This window comes from Erinaceus europaeus, chromosome 3, assembly GCF_950295315.1.
Source record: "Erinaceus europaeus chromosome 3, mEriEur2.1, whole genome shotgun sequence".
Lineage (NCBI taxonomy): Eukaryota > Metazoa > Chordata > Mammalia > Eulipotyphla > Erinaceidae > Erinaceus > Erinaceus europaeus.
The window spans coordinates 130,795,125-130,821,598 of NC_080164.1; the positions used below are offsets into that span (position 1 = coordinate 130,795,125).

The 26,474-nt window shown below is 39.0% G+C and overlaps 1 protein-coding gene across 1 annotated transcript in view; it reads right to left on the reverse strand.

The window, feature by feature from the left end:
- RASGEF1B (RasGEF domain family member 1B) overlaps positions 1–15,009 on the reverse strand; it is a 200,574-nt gene extending 185,565 nt beyond the window's left edge. The window contains exon 1 of the mRNA XM_060187928.1: positions 14,967–15,009. The gene's annotated coding sequence lies outside the window, so the exon portion shown is untranslated. The remainder of the gene's footprint in view (positions 1–14,966) is intronic.
- Positions 15,010–26,474: the final 11,465 nt, after the last annotated feature.

Genomic DNA, 26,474 nt, shown 5'->3' on the forward strand with positions numbered 1-26,474 from the left:
TAGCACTACTGATCAAATGGTGCTTATTCAGTACATCTAATTCAATACTTAGTTTTATTCTTAAATCTATATTTTTCTCAGAGAAAGTTTTTGTTCTATATTGAAATGTTTTTTTTTTTTAATGTTCATCCTTCTAAAAGAAATGTGTGGGGTTGGCAGTGGCACATGAGGTTAACTTTACATAGTACAAAGTGCAAGCACTCGCTCAAGGATCCCAGTTCAAGCCCCCAGCTCCCCACCTGCGGGGTGGAGGGTTGTGTCACAAGTGGTGAAGCACGTCTGTAAGTATCTACCTTTCTCTCCCTATCTTTCTCTCTTCTCTCAATTTCACTCTGTCTTATCTGATAAAACAGAAAAAAAAAAAAAAAAGGCCACCAAGAGCAGTGGAGTTATAGTGCAGGCACAAAACCCTAGTGATAACCCTGGAAGAATATATAACTTTAGTACTACAATTTTCTTTATGTGGGAATCTAAATTCATAGTCCAAAGCTTGTATCTTCTCATACTTAGCGTTTCCCCTTTAGAAGTAATTTTGAACTGGTCAAATATTTCCAAGGAAATTTGTAGGTCTAAATCTCCTTTCTGGCTTCATAACCAAAGTCCAAACTGGAGTCTATAACTTTTTCCCTTTCTTGCCAGACAGCATCTGGGAACACTCATCAGGATCATTCTTTCCTTCTAAAGGTACACCAGACAGTACTAACTCCCACAGCAAATCTACTTAATAAATAGAGTTGGTGGAATTACCTAAATGGGTTATATGCCTATCTTCCTTGATTACTTCATTGTTAGCGGTTAACAGGTAGGAGTTCTCTTTGGTCCAGGTGCAGTTTCCTTTGACTCTGATGAAAACCTTTCCTTTTCTTAAGATGAGCTCCAGAGTAATATGAGCATTAACCATCTGTGAGGTGTGTTTTACTTTCCCTATTAACGAACACTTACAGTTAAGTACACTGGTTAAGAAGATCCCAAAATGTATAATGGGCGTGTGAGGAGGAGGGTCCTGATTTTGGGTTTGAATGGATTCTAGGTTCCAGGTGTGTAGTGAAGTGAATATACAATGTATTCAAAAACATAAGCTGGACTTCTGGGCGTTTCAGTGCTTGGCATGCTCCACAAATTAAGCCCTGCATCAAGAATACAAAGATAAGAAATGTGCTTCATTACCAAGGGGAGACAGAAACATAAGTCAACAATTTCAACGTGGAAGTAATTTTGAATAAAAAATAAGTAGAGAACAACTTTAATTCAGAACTGCAATTGCTGGAGGGACAGAAGAGAAGTGGAAGTGAACTGAAGGAGAGATTTTGACAAAGAGAACTGACTAGGAAGGAACCAGTGGATGCACAGTGTAGGAGAGAGGTGTGTGTAGGATTTGAGGGAAGCAGCAACAAGAGTTGAAGTAGGAGTGATTATTTCATACCTACCTCACTTTACCATTCAGCTCAATTTAGTTGTCAATAGGAAGCCATTCTACCTCTTAGTCAATTAAGTAGCTTCGTTATACTTGTATTTTTTTCTAGTCTTCACCAGAGCTCTACCAACTTTTTCAGATAGAAAGAGATAGAGACTGGGGTAGGTAGACAGATAGACAAATAAATAGGCAGAGACAGGGAGAGAGGAAAAGAAATCACAACACTAAAGCTTCCTTTACTGTGATGGAGGCCAGACTTAAATCTAGGTGGTTGGGGGCCTGGCAGTAGCACAGCGGCGTGAAGAACACATGGCGTGAAGCGCAAGGACCCACATAAGGATCCCAGTTTGAGCCCCCGGCTCCCCACCTGCGGGGGGTGGGGGTCGCTTCACAAGTGGTGAAGCAGGTCTGCAGGTGTCAATCTTTCTCTCCCCCTCTGTCCTCCCCTCCTCTCTCAATTTCTCTCTGTCCTATCCAACAATAAGGACAGCAATAACAAGAATGATAAACAACAAGGGCAACAAAAGGGGAAAAATAGCCTCCAGGAACAGTGGATTTGTAGTGCAGGCACCAAGTCCCAGCAACAATCCTGGGGGCAAAAAAAAAAAAAATCTAAGTGATGCATATGGCGAAACAGGCACACTGTCTAGGTGAGCTATTTATCTAGTTCATATTCACAATTTGAAAGAATAATTCCTTAGTGGTGTTGATGAGGTATTGAAAGAAATGAAACAGAGAAATAAGAGGGTTATAAATAATCACTTCAGTTGGATTTCAAGTAGAATAGTTAAGAGAGAAACAAGAATTATGAGATAAAAGGTATCTGGCTTGAATTGTTGGGTAGTGGTAAGAACTTTCATTGAACATTTATACAGCAGGGAAATCAGTAAAAAGGAAAGAGAATCTAACTTATTTTTGAATATGCTGAGCAAATGAAACAAGAGAATTAAGAAAATTGCTCAAAAAGAGTTGATTAAAAGAAAAAGTGCACCAGAAATGCCACACCTGGAACACAAAATTAGAATGGTGGCCTCTTAAAGCCAAGAGGGGAATCACTTTTTTTTTTCTTTTTAATTGTCATTGTGGTTATTGCTAGGGCTCAGTGCCACTATGAATCCATAGCTCCTGGAGGCCACCTGCCTCTCTTTTTGTTTTCTTTCTACTTTACATTTATTTGACAAGATAGAAATTGAAAGGGAGGGGGAGGTAGAGAGAGAGGAAGACACCTGCAGACCTGCTTCACTGCTCATGAAGCAGCCTCACTGCAGGTGGGGAGAGGGCTCTAGCCCCCAAGAGGAACAACTTTCTATGAAAGGTTGAATAAAGTTCAAAAGAATTGAAATGCATTCTGGGTTTAGCAATTAGGATTTTCCTATTGACCTTGGCAAGCTCACTTTTACTGGTGTAATGAAGGAAGGAAACTTCCTGGCCACAAACATGAGAACCATTTTCACTTAGGATTTTGTTTCAATCTCAGCATGGCTCATTGCTGATTTCCTTTGAAAGTCCTTAAAATTTAAATGTTCAGTTTCTGCCTTTTGCAAATGAATAGAGCCAATTCTATAAGTAAACATCATTTAAGGTCAAGCTTCATTTTTAACAAATCTAGTTATTAGACAAGTTTCAGAAAGCACTGAGTGAAAAGCAACCTGAACCTAGGTAATAGGAAAACTATGACCTCAGGTACAAAATTAGTGTTTTTCCCATCTTTTTTCTACCTTCTCTTTAATAAGCAACTACTACTCTACAGAAAGAATTATGGGGAGTCGGGCAATAGCACAGCAGGTTAAGTGCAGGTGGCGCAAAGTGCAAGGGCCAGTCTGAGGATCCCGGTTCGAGCCCCCGGCTCCCCACCTGCAGGGGTGTCGCTTCGCAGAAGGTGAAGCAGGTCTGCAGGTGTCTTTCTCTCCCCCTCTCTGTCTTCCCCTCCTCTCTCCATTTCTCTCTGTCCTATCCAACAACGATGGCATCAACAACAATAATAACTACAACAATAAAACAACAAGGGCAACAAAAGGGAATAAATAAATAGAATTTTTTAAAAAAAATTTTAAAATTATGTGTGGTGCTTTGGGACATAAATAATGAATAAAGCACAATCCTGCCTCCCTCAACCCCTCAGCAAAGGAGATTACAAGCACTTGCAAAAAACAGACATGCAATCAGGCAATCCTAAAGTAAGGTAAACTGAAACAAATATTCATAACAGTAAAAGCAAAGTTCTGTGGGGGTCCAAATGTAATTTCCCATCTCTCATAAAATGCAGGAAATGACGTTTCAAAACACAGACACAAGTGGAGAGTTCATCGCACCACTAATTACCTCGCTGCTCCTCAGACCATAAACTTTTATGCAATCTGTTCTCTGTTTACTTTCTTCATACTCATTTATTTTACCAGACATCCAAACTGCCTACATGAAAAACTTAACAAGCACTGTGGCTAGTGGAAATTTCAACTCTTTGTGTGTGTGTGCGTGTGTGTGTGTGTGTGTGTGTGTGTGTGTGTGTGTGTGCATGTGTGTGTCTTTTGTTACACTGAACTTTTATGCTATCTGACAATACTAGCTTGACTCTTTTCCTCGAGAGTGTTAAAAGTTCTTGAAATTAAATGCATGGATTAGCTGAACACTAAGCCTCTGCTTCCCCAAGAAGATAAAGTGGGATAGCAAAATACACAGATTGGCTTCTGAAGGATACTATTTCCATCTGAGTTATCTCATGTTGGTATCTTTGCAGTTCACACTTTAAAGTTCTCTGTAAAGCAATTTCCTTTAATGGGACAACCAAACTCTGCATGATCACTTTATATTTCCTATTTGTGCATGACTGCTATTTATAACTGAGGCCTTTGGAACATGAAAATCTAAGGTTGGTTCACTGTAGTCAGCATGACCCATAATATAAGCCAGGTCATACTTTCTTTGGCATCCCTCTTTGTCCTTTCAGGAAACTTTGATTATGTTTCAACTTGGAATAGAAAGAGATCATCTTCTCTCTCTCTGGCAGAAGTTGAAAAACAAGATCAGAAGAGAAAACACAAGTAGAACCTGAACAGGAATTGGCATATTGCACCAAAGTAAAAGACTCTGGGGTGCGTTGGGGAGAGAATACAGGTCCAAAAAGGATGGCAGAGGACCTAGTGGGAAATGTTATGCATGTACAAACTATTGTATTTACTTTGAATGTAAAACATTAATTCCCCAATAAAGAAATAAAATAATAAGAATAATAATAAAAGAAAGAATCATCCAAAAAATAATAAAATAAAATAAAATAAAAATCAGCTTCCTCAGCAGGTTGTTAAGGCAGAGGTTCCTGAGTCAAACATACCTGTCTTTGCACATCAACTCTACAATTACAAGTTGTGTGGCCATGAATTCATTTTTCTCTCTGAGCTTTATTCGTGAAACAATTAATGAGAGAGTGAATATGAAGAGCTCATGTTGGTGCTTGGCACAGAGTTCTCAATCAATGGTAGCTATTATACTCATTATTAATGCTCTTACATTTTACACCAAACTGCCGTGGACGACTTTTTATAACACACTGCCTCACACAAGGAGGGCCCTCATTATCTGTTAGTAGATACTTACTGGCAGGCAATGTTTAGGATTCAATCTCTCCAACCTTTCTTTGGCTTGCTCAAGGGCACCCAGGGGATGAGAGGATATCAAAATTAAGTAAATTATGTTTTAATTTTGTTGATGATTCTTTAGTGCTATTTCTCAGAGTTTAACGACAGGATCTTTTCCCTGATATCTCTGAGGCCGAGCAACTACATAGCTTATGTCAACCTTAGGTATGTTTGCTCCATACTCTGGGCTGGGGCAAATGAGTTTCTTTTTTTGCCGATATGCATTCTTCTTAGCATTTTTTTTTCATCAGAGATTCCTTTTGATACTTTTCAGAAGTATTATGGGAGGGAAGTGGGGAGCAATGTCAATGGAACTATATCAGTACAGTGAGATGTAACAGTCTATAATACAGATATAATTTCATGGGTGGGGAAGATAGTATAATGGTTATGCAAAAAGTTCCAGGTTTGATCCCCTGCATCACCATATTCCAGAACTGATCAGTGCTCTTGTAAAATAGTAACAGTAATAGTAATAATAATAATGATAATAAATAATGTATGTATATATCTTCATGACCTTCATGGGAGTTTGCAGCTTCTAATAGCAAAGCACTGATGACTGTGTGTGTGTTTATGTGTGTGTGTATGTGTGTGTGTGTGTGCATACAGATACTTCTATTAACAAAACATTTATTTGATATATTGAATGAAATATATATAATATACAGACATATTATATATATCTAGAACATTGATAATCTCTAACTTATGGTGGTACTGAGGGATGAAGAATTGAACTTGGGACTTCAAAGCCTTAGGCATTAATTTTTTTTTGTAGAACCATTATGCTACATCCTTGGTTCAATATTTATCAGATATTTAAGCAAAAAAGTAATGTGTTTGTACATTTAGTTCATATTCTTTATAACACATACTACAGTCAGATAAACAGTAAGGTCAGGAGAACAGAAATAATTAGTAAGTTTTTGTTTCTCATTTTTAAAATATACAGGCAGTCTGTTTCTGAATAAGTAAGTTTTATAAAGTGAATAAAAATATCCTACAGATAGTTAATTGTTCACATTCCATTTATTTATGTTCTGTAGGTTTAGAATCTGACACTGAGTATTTTCCTGTAATTTTATGAGAGCATAAACTGAACTGTCATTGGCTTGAATCTATTTGCTAAATCTTATTAGTATTCCTTGGAATTTATGAATCCTGTTTATAAAGATATTTTGCCTGTTAGGCATGTGAAATGGTTAGATTTCCTGTCCTTGAGCATTTGACTGCAATTCTTGTCCATTTAAACTCCTACTAATGGACCTACTGCAGTAGACATTAGCCTAAGTCACATATGCACTGATGAGAGTAAGACTGTATCTACAAAATATATATTCTTGTGTCTGGGTACTTAATATTTATAGGACAGTGTCGATGGTGCTGGTTTCAAATATTCTTTGTTTTTAAATGTGATAAGACTCTCATACGGAATACTACTTAACTATTATGAGCAACATTAAGAAAATAAAACTGAGTGAATAGCCACTTAAAATTGTGCGTTCATTTAACAATCAGTAGGCAAACAAGCACTACGAGGCTACTAGCTGCATGTCTTTGCGTCAGACATTGTGAGTAAAGAGAGGATAAGAAAGCGGCATGAACTCTAATGTGTGAAAGTCATAACTGAGTTCATTAAGCCAAATTTAAGTGATTAAATGTGAACTAAGAAGACAATGGACTTATCAACAGAATAAGATATTAAGCAGCAATTCACTGTGTAACAGCTTGTAGAGTAAGAGCCATAGCAAAAACTAGAGCCCAAGATATTTGCCCAAGAGAATTTAAACTTGCTTCATATGATAAAAGAATAGATGTTACGCCAAATACAAATAAAACATATTTGTAATTTGCAAATACTTTCAAACTAATGACAACTCATGTGTACAAGTACTAGCAGAATTATTATTTAAACAGGCAGTGGGTTCCACTATAGTTCTTGACTTTGAGTGTTACCTGCAGAAATTTATTTGTTCCAGTCCTGAGGAAAACTTCTCCAAAATTCAGTATATGACCATGACCTGGTTCTACTATGCTCAAACTCTGCTTATCACTTTGTTTTCATAGTTGGACATAAGCATCTCTGATTCCTTTCCAACCAGGCTCACGTGGGAAATAGATGTCAATAACGTAGCGCCTTAGGACCATTAATTGATGCCAGTTGCACTCTGCCTTCTATCTTCTCTGGATTTGAAATGATTCTCCATGGGACAGACATTGTATTCTCTACCCAGCTAATTGTACACAAGGATACCAATGTGGCTTTTATACCACTGCCCAAAGTGTAGGGTAGACAAGATGGGTCTCTGTCTCAGACAACAGTCAACAACAGTTCTATGAAGTCAAAGAATTTAACTCTTCAATATTGTTTCTTTACCATCCTCTTTAGGATAATGGTGGCTTACTTCTATTTTTACTGCTGCTGCATTTGTATTCTAGCTAGCAAGAGAAGCCCATCTTCCCTTTAAAAGGCAATATCCTCAAATTAGTATTTCATTTCATATCCATTGTCTACAAGCTCATCATATAGCCATATCTAGTTGTGAGGGCAGATGAGACATTGAGCTGGGTGTACACACACCCAACTGAGACATCCATGATTTTACAAGGAGAAAATTGACTCCTAGAGTTAAAAATAACTTACACTAATTTTTTAATTATGTATATCAACTAAAGTCATTGTACCAGTTTGCTTTACCAAGAATTGTTGTTATCCTCTGATTACTCCATTCCTGACTTGTGTGTGTGTGTGTTTATATAGATTATTTTGTGGATTGAGTTTATATTTTGGGTGACTGAGAGCCATAAACATTGAGTATTAAGTCACTTCTTAATTGAATTAGTGCTGCCTCCCTAGACCTAGGCATGATAACATTGTTTAATGTTTAGTGTGTTTCAACTGGTCGTGACCTGGGAGACTACTCTTAAAATGGTGCCTATGTGCTACATGAAAGTTTGAGTTGGTAAGAAAGAGTCTCCAGTGCTAAAAGGAGCAAAAGATAAATCTTTTAGAAGGGGTACTCTTTTCTTCTCACACATGCCTCCCAACATTGAAATTAAACATCTCTGTATTCTGTTGATTCTGATGTCACCAGTTCCTTTCTTTTTATCTTCTGTTTATCCAGGGATTTCCACCTTGTTCCTCCAGTTTCCCCTCTACTCATTCAAATTCACAAGACTAAGGGAACCTTGTCTACCCTTCCATATAATAACACTGTTATGTTACCCACCAAGGCAATTTATCTCTACATTTCCTTCTGGTCTAATCAAATAGTAAACTAAAGTTATATCACAATCCTTTAGACGCAGAAAAAGTTTATCTGTCTCACAGATTCTTCTGAGACGGGCATGTTAACATAGTCATGATCACAGGCAGATCCTAACGTCAAACTGACCTCTTTGCTGTATTCTGTGTAGCTTGCGGAGTCCATGGCATTTTACTGGGTTGTCTGGCTTTGCTGAATGCTCCCTTCAGTTCAAGATCTTGTCTTGCCAGTAGTACAAATAAGAATTTTGTGAGAGAGCCTGATAGATGATTTTTTTTCCCAAACAGAGACAGAAGAAAAGAGAGACAAAGAGAAAGACCAAGACCACAGCACTGAAGTTCTCCCCTCAATGCAGTGGGGGCCCTGGTAGTTGGATTTTCTCTATCCTCTAATGTTACCCAACTTCCTAAAACCCCACTTTTGTTTCCATCGCCCTTTCAATAGACTGCTTTAGATCAGCTAATTATTGAAATCCTGAAATCCCTTTTGCATTTACTGTCACCCATGGCAACTTCAGGGGAGGGGTAACATGTCTACTGTCAAATACAATAAAATAGTTTGTTGTAAGTCATTCTACAGAATTATCTCCTATAAATTACAAAGCAGGTCCCCTAGATATGAGATAGTGGGGTTTGAGGGGGAATAATCTCCCCTCTAGCTTTCACAACACAGCTGCAAAGGCAAGGAAGACAGAGCTACTAGGTCATCCCTGGGAAATCCCAAGACACACTATTTTTAACATTTGTATTCATATTTACATAAATTTGTATGCTCTATTCAAAAGGCGCTGACTCCAATTATGTAAAATAAAACACCAGCTCCATTTGATCTGAAGGGTGATTGCACATTCCAGGCTTGCTTGCGTGCTTCCTAGAGTGATTTCTCTGGATTCAATTTTATTGCATGTAGTTCCCAATAAAGCAATAAAAAATACCTTCAAATTATAATCATTAAAAGAACTATCATTTACTTGCAAGATTGGAATTGGCTCTCAAAATATTCTCTCATCTACTAAGAACTCACATTCAAGTCCTGTTGGTTTTTCAGCAGGGTTTTTCACAGGTCCTGCTTCATACTGCCCCCATAGCTAGGAAACATTGGTCCTTGATTCAGCTCGGGATACCAGGAGAGTTTGGGTGGTAGAATTTTTTAAAAATTTTTATTTATAAAAAGGAAACACTGACAAAAACCATAGGATGAGAGGGGTACAACTCCACAGAATTCCCACTACCAGAACTCTGTATCCCATCCCTTCCCCTGATAGCTTCCCTATTTTTTATCCCTGTAGGAGTATGGACCCAGGGTCATTATGGAGTGCAGAAGGTGGAAGGTTCTGGTTTCTGTAATTGCTTCCCCACTGAAGATGGGCGTTGGCAGGTCAATCCATACTCCCAGCCTGTCTCTGTTGTTCCTGGGTTGAGACTACAGCCTTTCATCCAACAGAAGGTTATATGGCAGTGAGGAAGAGAGCCTTTGGTGACAATCCTTCTCAACCCAAGATCAGTCCTGGTGTGACTGAACAGATGCTCACCTGTCCTGGTGTCACTAGATATACTGCTGCCTCTCTGCTGGCTCTGTCCTGGTGGGGGAGACTCTCAGAGCATGGTCAAATCATTAAACCAATAATGATAACAACTGCACTTGATTTCCTTTCCCTCCTGAAAAGCACTCCTAAAAATTACTCTATGCCACTTTTCTACATCTATTAGTGATTCTAATTAGGTCTACTGCAACGTTGAGAAAATTTAAGACTGTCTGTTGTATTGAAATAAAGTTTAGTCAAGAGATCCCCTCAGGGGACTTTTGACCTTAGCCTTTGAAATGACTTCTCTATTTAAAGCCCATAAAACAAAGTCAAAATAGGTAGGACTGGAAGCAGCAGCCAATGGGCAAAGCAGTGATCACTGGAGCAGTTGCTGACACATTCCTGAAGTCCAGGGTATGTTTTCTTTTATTTGTCATTATAATCATGGACTGAACGATACCCCTTCCATTTGGAATTATAGCTACCTGAGGGGAAATGCTGCACCACAGTCACTACACAGTACGTACTGAATTTCTGCTTGATTCCCAAGAAACTTGGGTTGCTTCCCTGCTCTGTCTGTAGAACTAGAAGGTTGGAGGCTTCCTGTTCAGCAAGGATTCTCTCTCCTAGAGAAAGCTAGTCTCTTTGGCAGGACTTGCAATCCAAATAAACTGACCACGAACTATCCAGAAAAATGGATGCATTCTGTCTAAAGAATTTTTGCAAACTGGCACAGTTTCTATGGAAGACAATATGTAGACTAATTAACAAATAAAGCAAACAATAAAATCATACCAAACAAACAACAGCAACAACAACAACAATGAAAACAGGGCCTGATTACTCATCTGTGTTTTGATAACTCATCCCTGTTTTGCTAGATAGGTTCAAGTTGTAGGTTCAAGTCTGGTTCCAACACACTGGGGGAAAGTTCAGTGTTGTGGCTGGTTTCTTTCCCTCTCTCCCACTATATCCTGTCTATATCTCTTGGTTCTGAAAAAGTTAGTGCACAGCACTGAAGTCCTGGTAATGACCAAAAATTAAAAAAAAAAAAAAAAGTAAAAAAAAAATAGAAGATAACCTTATAATTGAGACAGAAAAGGGACAAGGATAATAGGCAGGGAGAGGAGAAGGCCTAGGCAGAAGGCCAAGAACTCTTTGGTCCTTGTGTCATCAGAAGACACTATGCTTGAGATGTTACAGTGACTCAAAGAGATAACACTCATGAAGCTGAGAAAGTTGCCACACATCCAGTTGTACATAGGATAAGATTACCATGTAACTGTTAGAGGGCCCATATCAAAAGCTGACTGAGTGAATATAGGTTTAGCCTGTGAAGCCTCCACCCAGATCAAAGAGAAAATGGAATTCTTTATAAGGGCTTTAAAGCTTCCCAAGTGTGGGCACCTCACTCCAAGACACCTACCATTTCTTTGTGGGAGCCTCTCTTCTCCTTCCCTTCTATCCCTTCCCTTCATGGAAGGGTACTTTGTCCCTAATAAAATTGCTCTATAAAACCTCAATGCTTCACTTTCTCTTTCCCTTAGTCGATCTGCCACTCAACCAGCTACATGATTCTGTAACACCACTCCTAGGAATTTATCTTAAGGACATGAAAACACTAATTTGAAAGAACGTATGCACCCTAAGTTCATAGTCTCACTGTTGATACCAGCTAAAACAAACAAGCAACTAAAGAAAGAAACAAAAATTAAATCCAAATGCCAAAAACAAACAACTGGATAAATAAGTGATGTGAAATATACTTAATGGAATTCTATTCTACCTCTAAAAAGGTAGCAATTAGTCTTTTGGAACAAAATTGGCAAAACTGGAAGTGATTATACTAATGAAATAAGTAGAGAAGTGAAAAACAATAACCAAATGGTTTCATTCATCTGTGGAATGTACATATCTAAAACAAAACTTTTAAAAATAAAATCAAACAGACTTTGAAAACTATGGTAGCGATCTAAGAAGGAATGGAATGGAGATGGGCAGCAGGGAAATAGGTAGAAGAGCCTCGTTTAATGGCACTGGAATTTTGATTGCAGGTATGATGAGTAGTACACACACATATGGGTGTGCAATTACATTCTCAAAATCTTATAATATTGCAAACCAGTGTTAAATCAACTGAAAAAAATTATATGCTTCTAGTTCTCCCTTCCTTACAGTTTCTATAGAATAATGCTTTAATCAAAGTAGCAATGATCCCAAGAATAACACCTAACTTCCATGGTTATAAATCAACCTAGTTTTTCTTAATTATAAATCTTATTACTTTAATCGCTTAAGGTCCTGCCTTTCCTCTGGGTATTTTATAACCCAATGAGGCTCATGCAAGTACTCATAACAACTTATTCACAGATCTAAGTTTTCAATTCTAATAGACAAACCCAAGCTTAGTACTTTATATTTTGGTCAAAAAATTCAAGTAATGAATTTATCATTCCTAGTTGCCAAGTCAGGAGCCAGGACAGCTAGCCACTGAAAAGTTAACCTCTAAAGTGAGCACTACTCAGCTCTGGTCTATGGTAGCTCTGGGGATTGAATCTGGTACCTTTTGTGTCTCAGGCATGAAAGATATTTTGCATAACCATTATGCTACCTCCTCAGCCTACTCAATCACATGTTTAAAATAGATATTCAAGGTGATCTGAATCAGAAAAAACAATTTACCATAGAATAATTATCAGAAATAGTATATAAAAGTCAGCTTGTAAAATAGTCCTATTGTGGTAATTCAGACAGAAAAATGAATTTAGGAAGTTTATTTTATGTTTTCTTTTTTTTTTTCAAACCCAATTGCAAGGAAGACTAAAGCAGAAACAAACCAATGGGACTACATCAAATTGAAAAGCTTCTGCACATCCAAAGAAACTATTAAACAAACAAAGAGACCCCTCACAGAATGGGAGAAGATCTTCACATGCCAGACATCAGACAAGAAACTAATCACCAAAATATATAAAGAGCTCAGCAAACTTAGCACCAAAAAAGCAAATGACCCCATCCAAAAATGGGCAGAGGATATGAACAAAACATTTACCTCAGAGAAGATCCAAAAGGCTAACAAACATATGAAAAACTGCTCTAGGTCACTGATTGTCAGAGAAATGCAAATTAAGACAACACTAAGATACCACCTCACTCCTGTAAGAATGGCATATGTCAAAAAGGACAGCACCAACAAATTCTGGAGAGGTTGTGGGGACAGAGGAACGAACCCTTTTGCACTGCTGGTGGGAATGTAAATTGGTACAGCCTCTGTGGAGAGTAGTCTGGAAAACTCTCAGAAGGCTAGATATAGACCTTCCATATGATCCAGTAATTCCTCTCCTGGGGTTATACCCCAAGGACTCCATTACACCCAACCAAAAAGAGGTGTGTACTCCTATGTTCATAGCAGCACAATTCATAATAGCTAAAACCTGGAAGCAACCCAGGTGCCCAACAACAGATGAGTGGCTGAGAAAGCTGTGGTATATATACACAATGGAATACTATGCAGCTATCAAGAACAATGAACCCACCTTCTCTGACCCATCTTGGACAGAGCTAGAAGGAATTATGTTAAGTGAGCTAAGTCAGAAAGATAAAGATGAGTATGGGATGATTCCACTCATCAACAGAAGTTGAGTAAGAAGATCTGAAAGGGAAACTAAAAGCAGGACCTGATCAAATTGTAAGTAGGGCACCAAAGTAAAAACCCTGTGGTGAGGGGTAGACATGCAGCTTCCTGGGTCAGTGGGGGATGGGAGTGGGTGGGAGGGATGGGTCACAGTCTTTTGGTGGTGGGAATGGTGTTTAAGTACACTCCTAGTAAAATGTAGTCATATAAATCACTAGTTAATTAATACGAGAGGGGGAAAATTATTTTGTTTTCTAACCACAACTTCCCCTCTAGGAAGTCAGATGTCAGGTCACCCCACTTTGGGGAGTCAAATAGAAAGAACCATTTCTATTAGGGTGTGGGGAGAGTTGGTAACTGAGCATTTTATCGCTACACAAACATGAAGGAGGGCCAGTGTTTCAGGTGCAAGTAGCATAGTCAGATAACCCTCTGGACTGAAAGAGTCCCACCTGCTGCTAGACTTTACCTGAATGCTCATCCTGTGAAGTTGACTCCTCCTGCTTTAGGAAGAGGATGGCCTTTAATCACTGGGGCTAACTCTTATCAGAGGGAATGGAGCCAACCTAAGTCTGCATAACAAACCTTAAAATCATTATCTTTCATTGATCCCTCCCCTATGTATTTACTTTTTCACAATTTATAGCCCCTAGAGGTCCAAATCCCTTTGTCTCTCTCTTGTCTCTTCTCCATAATTTATTTCTCTTTGCTGTAATTATCCATCCTGAATATAAATGATTCTTTGGGTCCTCACTCCTTTCCTACTACTCCATAGTAGTAAAGCTTGTTTAGTTGTCTTTTTTGTTTGTTTTGCATCTCTCCAGATACTGAACCTAAGAAAGTAGAGGAAGCAGCGCTTTTTCTTTTTCTAGAAGGAAATGACTAGAAGTACTCTTTTCCCTATTAACAAGCTCTGGTATATATATATATATATATATATATATATATTTTTTTTTCCCTGCCTTCAGGGTTACACTAAAAATCCTGGTGGCCATTTTTTTCCCCATTTTATAGGATAGGAGAGAGAGAAATTGAGAAGAGGCGGAGATAGAAAGGGAGAAAGAGAGACACCTCTAGATCTGCTTCGCCGCTTGTGAAGTGTCCTCACTGTTGGTGCTGGATCCTTGTGCTTCACACTACGTGCGCTTAACTGGGTATGCCACTGTCCAGTCCCACAAACTCTGATATGGAAGGACAGTTAGTTACAGTGATGAGAAGCTAGGACATTAAATGGAACTAGAAAAGACAAGCTTGAATGAGAAAGGAGTCAGAAGCAGAGATGGGGTGTCTCAGATCAGTATCTAGCTACTCAACACTTTACCTTAAGCAGGTGCCACCGGGACCAAGAAAATAGTGCTGAATTTGGATTTTTGTCAGTCACTTCAATGCAATCAGTTTAGTTATTTCACCCAAATAGCTCAAGACAAAAAGAAATAATAGCGAGTAGGCTTGAGGCATACTGTTCAACAAGAAATGGATTCATTCTTACTTTGCCAGTTGGCTTTTCAATCAGAGGACTTGTCAACTTGCTGTACATCGAAGATTTCCATTGCTGTTCCTGTAGGAAAGGAAACAGAGACTTCAGGGACTGACTTGGCTGACTTTCTTCATGCATGGAACCACCTCCCAGCTCCCCACAATAGTGCTTCAAACTCTGAAACCGTAACAAATGTCCTTTGAAATAAATGAGTCGGCATTTTTTTTTTTTGTGCTATTAAATTCTGTTTGCTGTCTTTGCAAACTCATTTAACCTTGCACAGGGACATATTACACAATCACTGCTGTCACCCTGAAGGAATTCATATACACATGTTGACATAAATGTAGAATGTTTACCACTTAATCAGTTAAGTTGACTTCCTACGACAAAAAGACTATGAGAATATGTTTTAAAAAAAAACCTTATAAATATTTCATTACAAGGTAAACTTTTGATTTTAAAATCTTCTACTTTATATGGGATAATGTTCAGGGTTCTTTACCTACTTTTCAGAATCTGCCAAAATGTTGCTTTTTTTTTTTCTCCAAAAATTTCAGATGTTTATTCAGACATATCCTCAACATCTACACTGACAAATATAAACTAATGAAGTTTCCACCACGTGAAGGAACTGATACATGACAAAATGCACTTTGAAAAATCCTACCTTGGTCCGTTGGGACCCAGAAGGAAAATGTGGCTTTTTAAACTTTCCTTGCTTCGGCTCCAATTTTACTCCACAATTTAACTTAAATTTCAAGCTCCATTTGGTCGATGTGTTTTTCTTAAACAGACTCCAGTCTGTTCCTTTGCCTATACTGTTCTTGGCTCCTAAAATATCCATTCCTCAGTATATGTGCATGATTTCCTATCTGTCTTATACAGCCCAACTCTATTCCCTGAGAAACTTTTTTGCCAATTTCTTCTACTTCTGATTAGAGTCAGAATAAATTTCTCCCTACACAGGGTGTATTTGCCATTCTGAAGGACTGGCTACTCTGCTGGAAATGTGAACTACTGAGAGTGGGATACATGCCTTAATATATGTATTTCCTTAACAACCACAAATGGGTCTTACACAACACTATGGTCTGAATATCTGTGTCCTTTGAAATCTATATATAGGCATGCTATGCCCCAAGGGATGTTATTGGGGTGAAATTTTGGTAGGTGAACAGGTCAAGAGGGCAGAGACCTGATAATTGGAATTCATATCCTTGCCTCCTTAGCCATGTGAGGATACAATGAGAAGTTTACAGCCTACAAGAGTGTCCTTTCTAACCGTGTTAGAACCTTGTCGCCTCTTCACCTGTGAGAAATATATTTCTGATGCTTATAAGTAAATCCCATCCTTGGTGTGTTGTTATAGGAGCCTGCACAGACTAGCATATAATACAGATGATTTAAACAATATTTTTACTCACTCATTTATTGGACCAACAGAGAGAAACTGAGGTAGAAGTAGAAGACAGGGGAAGAGAGAGAGAGAGACAGAGAGAGAAGTGGAGACAGGTAGAGAGAGAGAGAGAGAGAGAGAGAGAGAGAGAACAGAAGGGGAGAGGGAGAGGAGGAGGAGGGGGAGGGGAGGGGAAAGGAGAGGGAGAGAGAGAGAGAAAGGGAACTTAGAGATGGAATTTGAATAAATTCAGATATATTGGGGGTATTTTGGGAATAAGTTACCACACGAAAAAGATTTGGATGCTTGTTAAAGGCTACAGCACTGTTTCACTACTCCTGAAGCTTTCCCCATGCAGGTGGGGACCATGAGTTTGAACCCAGGTCTTTGTGCATTGTAATGTGTGCACTCAACCACGTGTACCACCACCTGACCTCCCTTTTTTTTTTTTTTTACAAGAATATGCCTTTTACAAGCATCCAAATCTTTTTCGTGTGGTCACTTCTTCCCAAAATACCCCCAGTATATCTGTCTTTATTCAAATTCCATCTCTAAGTTCTATGACACAGCTTTTCCCACTCTTTTCAATTTTGTTAGAGGAGACATCAAAGGGTTTATTATAGGAAAATAAAGAAACTTACCTGTTAGTATCAATGACAGCAGAGAATGACCTTTAAAAATGAATCAGCAAGTACTGACCTATCCTAACTCCTGCAGTCCATTAATTGGCATGTTTGTTGAGTGTAAAGGAGAAGTTTTCAGTGGTCTTAGCAAAGGAACGGAGTATGGCCCATTGCAATCTCTACCCCTGCTGTTACTAATTATCTTACTCTGGGCAAATTACTTTATTTCCTTCCAGGGTGGCCTAACCTGTAAATGTGGTTTGTGTTATTTACACACTTCATGCAGGAGAGTTGGAGACTAATTGTGCAGATATCTGTGGCCTAGAAAGGCAAGGCATACTTCCTGGGGAAGAAGCCCCATAATGTGCCCTCTACAGAAGCCATTTAAACCTGACTTCTTCCTGTGCTTAGAAAACAGGGGCTACAATAATCTGATTCTGAGAGAGGTATGTTTCTGTCCACTAGGAGTTAGCACCGAGACAGCAACACAGGTCATGGTCCAGCCATCAGCATTTAATTACTATCACACCCCACTGGCTCAAAGTCCAACTACATTAGTAAATGGATTCATGAGAGCTCCAATGGACCCCTTTACAATTCCTGTCTTCCAAGAGAAGAAATGACATTTAATTGCACCAAGAGAAAGCCAAACTGTATCAACTTGAGATCATAACTCTCTGATGAAAATAACAGGTTCAGTATAGATAGTCAAGACACATGGTTCTGTTTGGGGGAAGTCAGTCTTCAGGCACACACAGCAGATGAGTCTGAAGAACTCTTCCCTTCTCCTTTAGGGTGCTGGCCACTCCAGTCTCTATGGCAACATGTAACTAGTTTTCTTAGGTTGTGCAGCCTGGTTTTCTTTGGGCTATTGTGCAACAGGAAAGTTCCTTGATACATTTGGACTGGGAAGACGTCAGACTAAAGTACCACAGCAATGGTATGACAAAGGTCTGTTATCTAGAAATGAAGTATTTAGTTGGAAAATATGTGATGACCCACAATTCTGCACGTAGAGGGATTTCTAAAATAATGGGCTCATGTGCAACAAAACATAATAGTGCTGGGCACACAATTACTAAATAATGTTTTCTTTCTTTTTCTTGTGACACTAAAATTATTGCTACAGTTTGGTGCCTGCATGACTCCACTGTTTCCAGTAGCCATTTTTTAAATAGAGGGTGAGAGACAGAAAGCTATGGAGAAAGAAGAGAGAGGAGCACTGCTCCACTGCTTAGGAAGCTTCCTCCCTGCAGTTGGGGACCAGGAGCAACACAGCAAAGCATTGTTCCAAGCATTACTTTGCATTCTCTACATTTTTTTTCTGAGAAACATAAAGGAGAGTAAGACAAGTCCCCTTAGGCTGTCTAAGGTGCTCCCATGTGGTGCTAGGGCTGAGAACTAGGGCCTCAGTTTGGCAAGGTGCTTGCTTCACTGGCTGAGCTCTATCTGGCTCCAAGAAAAGTTGTTGAAGCCTCAGGCAAATCAGCTAGGCTCTCTAGATTCTTGCAAAATAAAGGTAATTATTATCCTCCTTATCTTCTTCCTCTAATTTAGAGTAACTTCTGAGAATTTAAAGAACAGTTCAAGGAGCTCCTCAAGGCAGGTACCTGCTGTTACTTTGCTAAAACTAGTTTCTAAAATGAGACCGGAAAAGGAGTTAAGGCTTTGAGCTGTAATTATAACCTTCAGTGTTTATCCTGGTGCCTGAAATAAAAGAGCAATTCCTGGTGCTAAAAGACAGAGAATGACAGGGATATTGGTGGCCAGTCAAGTGCCCATCTGTCTTCTTCACCTTTGGGACTAGGAACATTATATTGTTTAGAGACTGGAGTAGATTCCACCTTTAAGATGTCCATCTCTCTATCCATTATTTAGCTAATATAAAAATAACTGGATCTCACACCTCTGAATGCTGTCAAAGAACTGTTGGCACAGTACTGAAGCTGTTAAAAAAATGCACAGTTGTTTCTGGAACCCAGATTTGCAGGAACTGCACCATTTTAAACACTCAGTGGGAACTAGGAGGAAGAAAGCTCCTGTAAAAGGACTTGGCTGTAGCTTTGGGCTCTACTCTCATTGACCCACCCCCACCCCCACCTCTCCTTCTTCCTGAGGCCCAGAAGAGGGATTTGGGGCCCCTCCCAGCTATGTTCCTCCCTTGGAAGGTCAAGCAGACAGATGCAGAGGTGAGGTGGCCTTGGGAGGGGAGAACTGGGTGGAGGGCCATTAAATACTGACTCACAGACTTGAACAGACTTCCTCCCTTTTTCCACACTCAAGTACAATTTTGGTGAACTTCAGTCAACTGTGTTAAGTTTTCCCACTTCCTTTTGGGTCTTTATCACAGACCTCCACCAGTTCTGGTGTGTGAACATCCCTTCCTCTCAAATTGTTGAGTATACACAGTGTTTCAATTTAAGTTTTTTGGGCAGACTCCTCTCAGAGGCACCAGGAATGAGCCGAGAACCATAGGCATGGATGGTACTGCTAAATGGCCTCCCTAGTCAATTTTTCTTAATTCTATCTACTTAATGATTGAGAGAGAAAGAGAAAGGAAGAAACACCAAAGCATGGCTTCACCAATCATGGAATTCTTTTGGTGCCATCCAAAGTACACCCATGTACGTTGTGCCTTGGATCAAACTCAGATCCTCAGGCATTTAAGTCCTGTGATCTAAGCTAACTGGACAGTCAAATTTTCTTTTCTTTACTTTTTGGTTATTTATTTTAACTTTATTAGTGACTTAATATTGGTTTAAAAATTTATAAAATAACAAGGGTGTAATTCCACACCATTCCCATCACCAGAATTCTGTATCCCCATTTCCTCCATTGGAAGCTACAGTAGTTGTCCCAAAGTCACAGATATGGGTTGACTATTATTTATATATTTGCCCATTCTTGAACCCATGATCCTGTCTTCTCTTCCCTTAAAGACACACACTTATTATTATTTCCAAATTACCTTCCTTCTTCCCTCTTCTTTCTCTGGGTCCTGATAGAGTTGGAGTTTAGAACCCTCTGTTCATCTCCCCCCATCACTTCTCCCCCACTGGGAGTATAGACTAAAGAAATTTTGGGAGTGCAGAGGTGAGCATTCTGGCTTCTATAATTGCTCTTCTGCTGAACATGGGTGTTGGGAGGTCAATGCATATCCCCAGCTTGTTTTTGTCTTTCCCTAGTGAGGCAGGGTTCTGGAGAAGTGAGATTTCAGGGTACATTGGTGAGGTTGTCAGCCCATCTGCAACTTGATGGCTGAAAGGCAGTCTGATTTAAATCAGGACAAAATAATTAATGATCAGGAACCAAAAAGTATGAATAGAGCAGATGAGAAAAGGGCTCTAAGGGTGTAAAGAACTGAGAAAATCTATTTTAGGTATGTTTCCCAGAGCCCATAATTAACAAAGTTTTTGCTTGAGTTTGATAGCAAACATGGAGTTTGATAACAAAAATATTATGAGAAGAGTGTTTCAGAGTAGAGAATAGGGCTAGAAAGTTGGATTAAGACAGAAAACAGCCCCCAATTAAAAAAAAAATCTATGAAGAAAATTAACTGTTTACCCCACACACCTGACCCAGGGCCCATATATTTATATTAAGCACAGGAGCATGTATAACCTTTGAGTCCCTGTAGGTCTGAACTCACAGTTCATGGTCACAGCTGGGAACATTCTAAGCTGCACTCATTTCAGGACTAGTCTTCCTCCAATGGCAGGGTAGGATGACCCAGCCTTTCTTCGGAGAGTGGGGCAGTCACTACTGTTACTACTTTATAGGGAGGATAAATTCCTGGAGTGACCCATGAGAGGGCTTATGCTGATGTTTCTGATGGAAGTGATCAGTGATGGTGGAGAGAGGGATCTATTAGAGGTCTAGGCCCATCATATCTTTGTGGGAATCCAAGGATTCCCTAAATAGGGCCCCAGATAATGGGGTGCCCTGACATTGACCAAAAAGGACATTATTAAGTAAGCCAATCTATTGCCCTTGTCGAGATTTTGTAGTCCTTTCTTTATCTGATGAGCTCAAACTTTCTACCAATCGCCAAAGCACTGAGCATCATTTGTTATATTCAACCAGTATTAGGTTTATAAGTTCTGCCGTTTTTGGACCTTTCTACTAGATTGCCAAGCTTATGTGGTTGGTATAAGTCTGACTGGTTAGAAAATTAATGATGCCTTCTTTAGGCCCTTTTACTAGGATCCCAGGTTTATTAGGTCTAAGTCTAGTCACAGAGAGATATTAAGTGCTTTTACTTTGAATTATGTAATTGTTCCTTGCTTATGTATTCATGTACACCTGTACCCAGAAAGAAAGAGGGAGGGAGAAGAGACACACCAAAACAACACTCTATCATCTATGGAGTTCATTGCCCTGGTGCTGTCTGTGATGCCAGGGATTGATGCTATAGCCTTACTGCCTTACATGCAGTACAATGTGTTTTTTTTCCAATGAGTTATCTCTCAGCTCTCAAAAAAAGAGAGAGCACTGCTTATGTTAATGAGGCCCAGAAAAAAGAAGTGAGTCCAGAGCATCACTCCTGCAAGCCCTGTGCTTGGCCACTGAGCCACCTTCCCAGCCTGTTTCTACATTCTCAGCACCTCCTCAGTATCCAGTACCCTTCAACACTCAATTAACTTTTCTCATTTAAATTTCTCTTCCTTTTTAACAGTCCCTTGCGCTTTTCCCTTCCTTTCCAGTGTTCATACATCTTCAGTACCACCTGTACCTACCATACGGCTGCCATTATAAAGAGCATTAAACTGAGACCTGTTGAACACCCAAAAACATTAACAGGACTTCTGAGAGGAGGCACAGCTCCTTCAGTCTAATCTCTGAGCTTCCTGACAGCCTAATCCAAAGGCAGTCTGCATACTTGGCTTCAGCAGCACTTTGTACAAGGCTCTTTTACATTTCTCACAAGTCACCATGCTATTAATTTTCTGTATAATTCTATTCTCTTTGGATTTATATTTTTGGCTAATAACATTTCTATTGGCAGGACAATATGTCACATAACTTGATAGATGATGACACACCCATGTCATTAGCTTATGCATGCATAACCTTGTGCAAAGACCCAGGTTCAAGCCCCTGCTCCCCATCTATGAGGGGAAGCTTCAAGAGCAGTGAAACATGTCTGTAGGTGTCTCTGTTTTCCCCACTTCCCATCTCTACCTCTATCTCTATCACCCCCTCCCCCTGCCCTTTCAATTTCTCTCTGCTATACTGAATAAAAGAAAAAAAAACCAAAAACACTGGAAGTGGTGGATTTGTAGTGGTGGTACTGAGCCCCAGCAGTAACCCTGGTGACAATAAAAAAAAAAAAAAAAGAAAAAAAATTATAGTAATAGGATTCCTATGACAAAGATGTGAGCACTTGTAATAGTAATTATTTTGCTTTCTTCTCCTTTTTACTACTTATTTAACAAAACTGTAAGTTTTACAAAATTATAAAATTTCAGGAACATCATTTCACAACCATTACATGATTTGTGTAATTCACCTCACCCTCCACCAGTGTAAATATGAACATGTTTGATGTTTTTAAATTGACTATTCAACTACTGCTTAAAATAAAACTGGACCAGCTTACACAGCTACCATTCATACATATCCTGTATATATATACATACATATACACATGAAACTTTTTTCTTCTTATTTTTTATGTCGCTCATAAGGCAGATGCCACAGTTAACTTCATATTTATAGATGGATATACTAAGAACCACAGAAGCTAAGGAACTCTATCAGATGACCAACCAAAGCAACGCAACGCCCTTTTTATGGGCTTCATTCCTTCAAGTGTTTGTAGCCAACACATCATTGGTTTCAATGAGTAATTGCTGACTATGTCTCTATCCTGTAATTTCTTCAGCGCGTGTCATAACGAAATAATAAGCACAGAGTCAGAAGCATGGGATCATATTCTTGCTTATAACTTGTTTGTTTGGGGAATCTCTAAACTGCAAGACTCAGTTTACCCCAGAATAAAATACGATGATACCATCATCAGAGGCCCCTCTGGAGGATTTAAATTAGTTCAAAGAGACATATAATAAGCGTTACTGTAATCTTTCATGTTAAGAACTAATATTGTTATTCTTCTTTGATGCCCTCATTAGGGTGAAATATCCAATATCTTTGAATCTATATTTATATTTTATAGATAAGATTGCCTTATTGAAAATATATTATCTTTTTGTTTTTTATTATCTTTATTAATTTATTGGATAGAGAGAGCCAGAAATCAAGAGGGAAGGAGGAGATAAGAGAGGGAGAGATACAGAGAGATATCTGTAGCACTGCTTCACCAGTTGCAAAGTGTTCCCCCTGCAGGTAGGGACGGGGGCTCAAATCTGGGTACTTGCACATTGTAACATGTGCATTCAACTAGGTGTGCTATGGCCCGGCCCCCACTGATAATGCACTATCTTCACAGTACTATATCTTAGCTCTGTGATAAGTTTATAAAAATATAGTATGTTTACCACAACAATGTTAAATAACAAGGGCAACAAAAGGGAAAATAAATATTTAAAAAAATATATAGTATGTTTATAAGAAACGTTTAGAAAACGTTTTAGTAAAATCGTAACAATTTTAGATTGTGACAATTATAAAACCCACAAATAGATTATTTAAGATATTACTAGGAACTGGGAGACAACTCATTCAGTTGGATAGATATATACTCTGTCATGCAAGAAGCCCTGGGTTCAAGCCCCAACACCCCGTGGCAGCACCATGTCACCAGGGGAAACTCCACAGATAGTGGAGCAGTGCTATAGTGTGATTCCATCCATCTGAAAGGCACTAGCACCAACAACACAAAAGTTTATTAAATATATTTGAATAGGTGATGTTTGTTTTTAATTTAAAATCATTCCAAAAATCATATCCAGGGAATTCACAGTCTGCTAGTTTGAAGACTTGACAATGGCTTTAAGACTTAGTAGTTATATGACCCCTTTGGAGTTCTTCTTCAGAAATAAAAAAAATGGGGCTAGGTGGTGGTACACCTGTTTAAGTGCACATATTACTATGCACAAGGACCTAGATTCAAGTCCTGGTCCCCACCTGCAGGGAGAAAGCTTCACAGGTAGTGAAGCAGTGCTACAGGTGTCTCTGTTTCTCTCTCGATTTCTGTTCTGTCAAATCAAATAAAGTTAAAAAATAAATAAGAAAAAGTAGTACATAATTTTCTTCCCCCACAGAAGTTTCAGTAAAAAAGTATTTCTGAAAACACTCCACCATACATAAAAAAAATAAACGTATCTTTGAAAGATTTGAATCAAGACATAGTAGGTACAACATACAACAGTCCATTCACTCATATTATCTGAACCTAAGTGCTCTAGAAATTCATAAAAGATGGGAAATAAAATGAAACTGGGAAATCATCTTTTCAAATAAAGGGGAAAATCATACAGGTGAAGAAATAGTCCTTCAGCTACTATAAGTAACTGGAGGTCAGTGTCCTATCTGAAACAATCTTCAAAGTAAGAATTCTAAGAGGTGCTAACCTTGTTAGGTTAGGTTAGAGGGAAAATGGGAGCCAGGAAAGCTGCCACCTGCATCTCTGCAAATGGGGGCTACCTGCACACCTGCAGCATCTTTGGAAAAAGGTATTGATGGGTAAGAGGAATGCTGTGGGCTGAACTGCATCCCTCATAAATTCATATATTGAAGTTCTAACCCCAAGCACTACAAAATGCATCTGAATGTGGAGTTAAGGTCTTTACAAAGACCTTTATACATCTAAATGAGATCATTAGGATAGGTCCAAGTCCCACTGGTGGGTGTCTTTATAAGAGGAGGCAATTTGGACAGACATACACAGGGAAGAAAAGATCATGTGAATATGGGAATAGACAGCCATTGACAATAGAGAGGGAAGTCTCAGAAGGAACTAGCTCTGCTGACACCTCGACTTCCTGTCTCCAGAACTGTGAATAAATTAATTTTTTTTGTTTATACCACCGCACTGTCTTTACCCCTCTCTTATGCAATCTGAGTACACATGTACAGCATATTCTGCCACAAAATAGTCTACAAGGGGAAGGGAAATCAGGGTGAAAGCCTTTCTAGGGCTGTTAGGCAGTAAGTTTATGAAAGTTTTCCAAATGACCTTTGGAAGTGGTTGCTGCAAAGACCAATGACAAAATGAAAGTCTGAATGGGTGGTATTCTTCACCACTGAGGCACTGGGAATGCTCAGGTGAACAAGAGGTTCTCTCCCCCTTAAGGAGTGTCCTGGGGTCTCCAGAGGTGTGTGATGAACACTGTTCAAAGGTGTTATGCAGATTAAAGACCCAAAACATACAGAAGATAAAGTGGGCATATATAGTGGGGATAGCACAAAGGAGGAGCAGCTGGACTAGAGAAGAGAACAGGATTCTGTTGCCAGGAGGATTCCAGGAGGTGGTGGTTCAGGAACTGAGTGAATGCAGGAGGACAGAACCAGTCAGGCAGATGAGGGATGGCGAGGGGAAAGAGCATCTGAGGACATGAAAAAAAACTTTAGATGTTTCAGGAAGAGAAAATACCATAGATGCAAAACATGAGGAGTGGACTAAAATATTGAGTTTCTTTATATAATTATCACACACACACACACACACACACACACACACACACACACTTGATACATATATCACAAGTAAGTAAGTTGCTAAGTGGTAGTACAAAGTGAGAGGGAATTGTGAGAGAGCACAGTAAAAGCAGACATGAAGTATGCATTTCTTTTCTAACATTTAGGAGAATCAATCTGTTATCTTTTTCATTGTTTACTCTTAAATAATATCAAAAGAATCTTTTAAAAATATGCCTTGTCACTTTGTGCTTGGTGAATGCTTTTGTTCCACATACATATTTCTGTCACTGGATTGTAATATGTGTATGTGCATGCATATGTCAGTCACTGGATTCCCAAATAAAAAGAGAATAAAGGTGTCTTAGTTTTTGAGCGAGAATGGGAAAGTGGCAAAGAATTTAAAACCTGCACATTGGGAGTCGGGCAGTAGTGCAGTGGGTTAAGCGCATGTGGTGCGAAGCACAGGAACCCACGTAAGGATCCCAGTTTGAGCCCCCCACCCCCCACCTGCAGGGGGTTGCTTCACAGGCGGTGAAGCAGGTCTGCAGTTGTCTTTTTCTCCCCCTCTCTGTCTTCCCCTCCTCTCTCCATTTCTCTCTGTTCTAACGACGGTGACATCAATAACAATTACAACAACAATTTTAAAAAGGCAACAAAAAGGAAAAGTAAATATAAAAAATTAAAATAAATAAATAAAACCTGCACATTAACTGAGTGGTGCTCTGGTTTAAAAACAAACAAGCAAAACAAACGAACAAACAAACAAAAAGCCTGCACATTGATTGGACTGGAACTTTTAGAATGAGTGCTTTTGTTGACACAAAGGAATAAAATATATATTGATCATGTGAATAATCTGATGTAAATCAACTATATAGTCAATGCTTTTCTGGATGA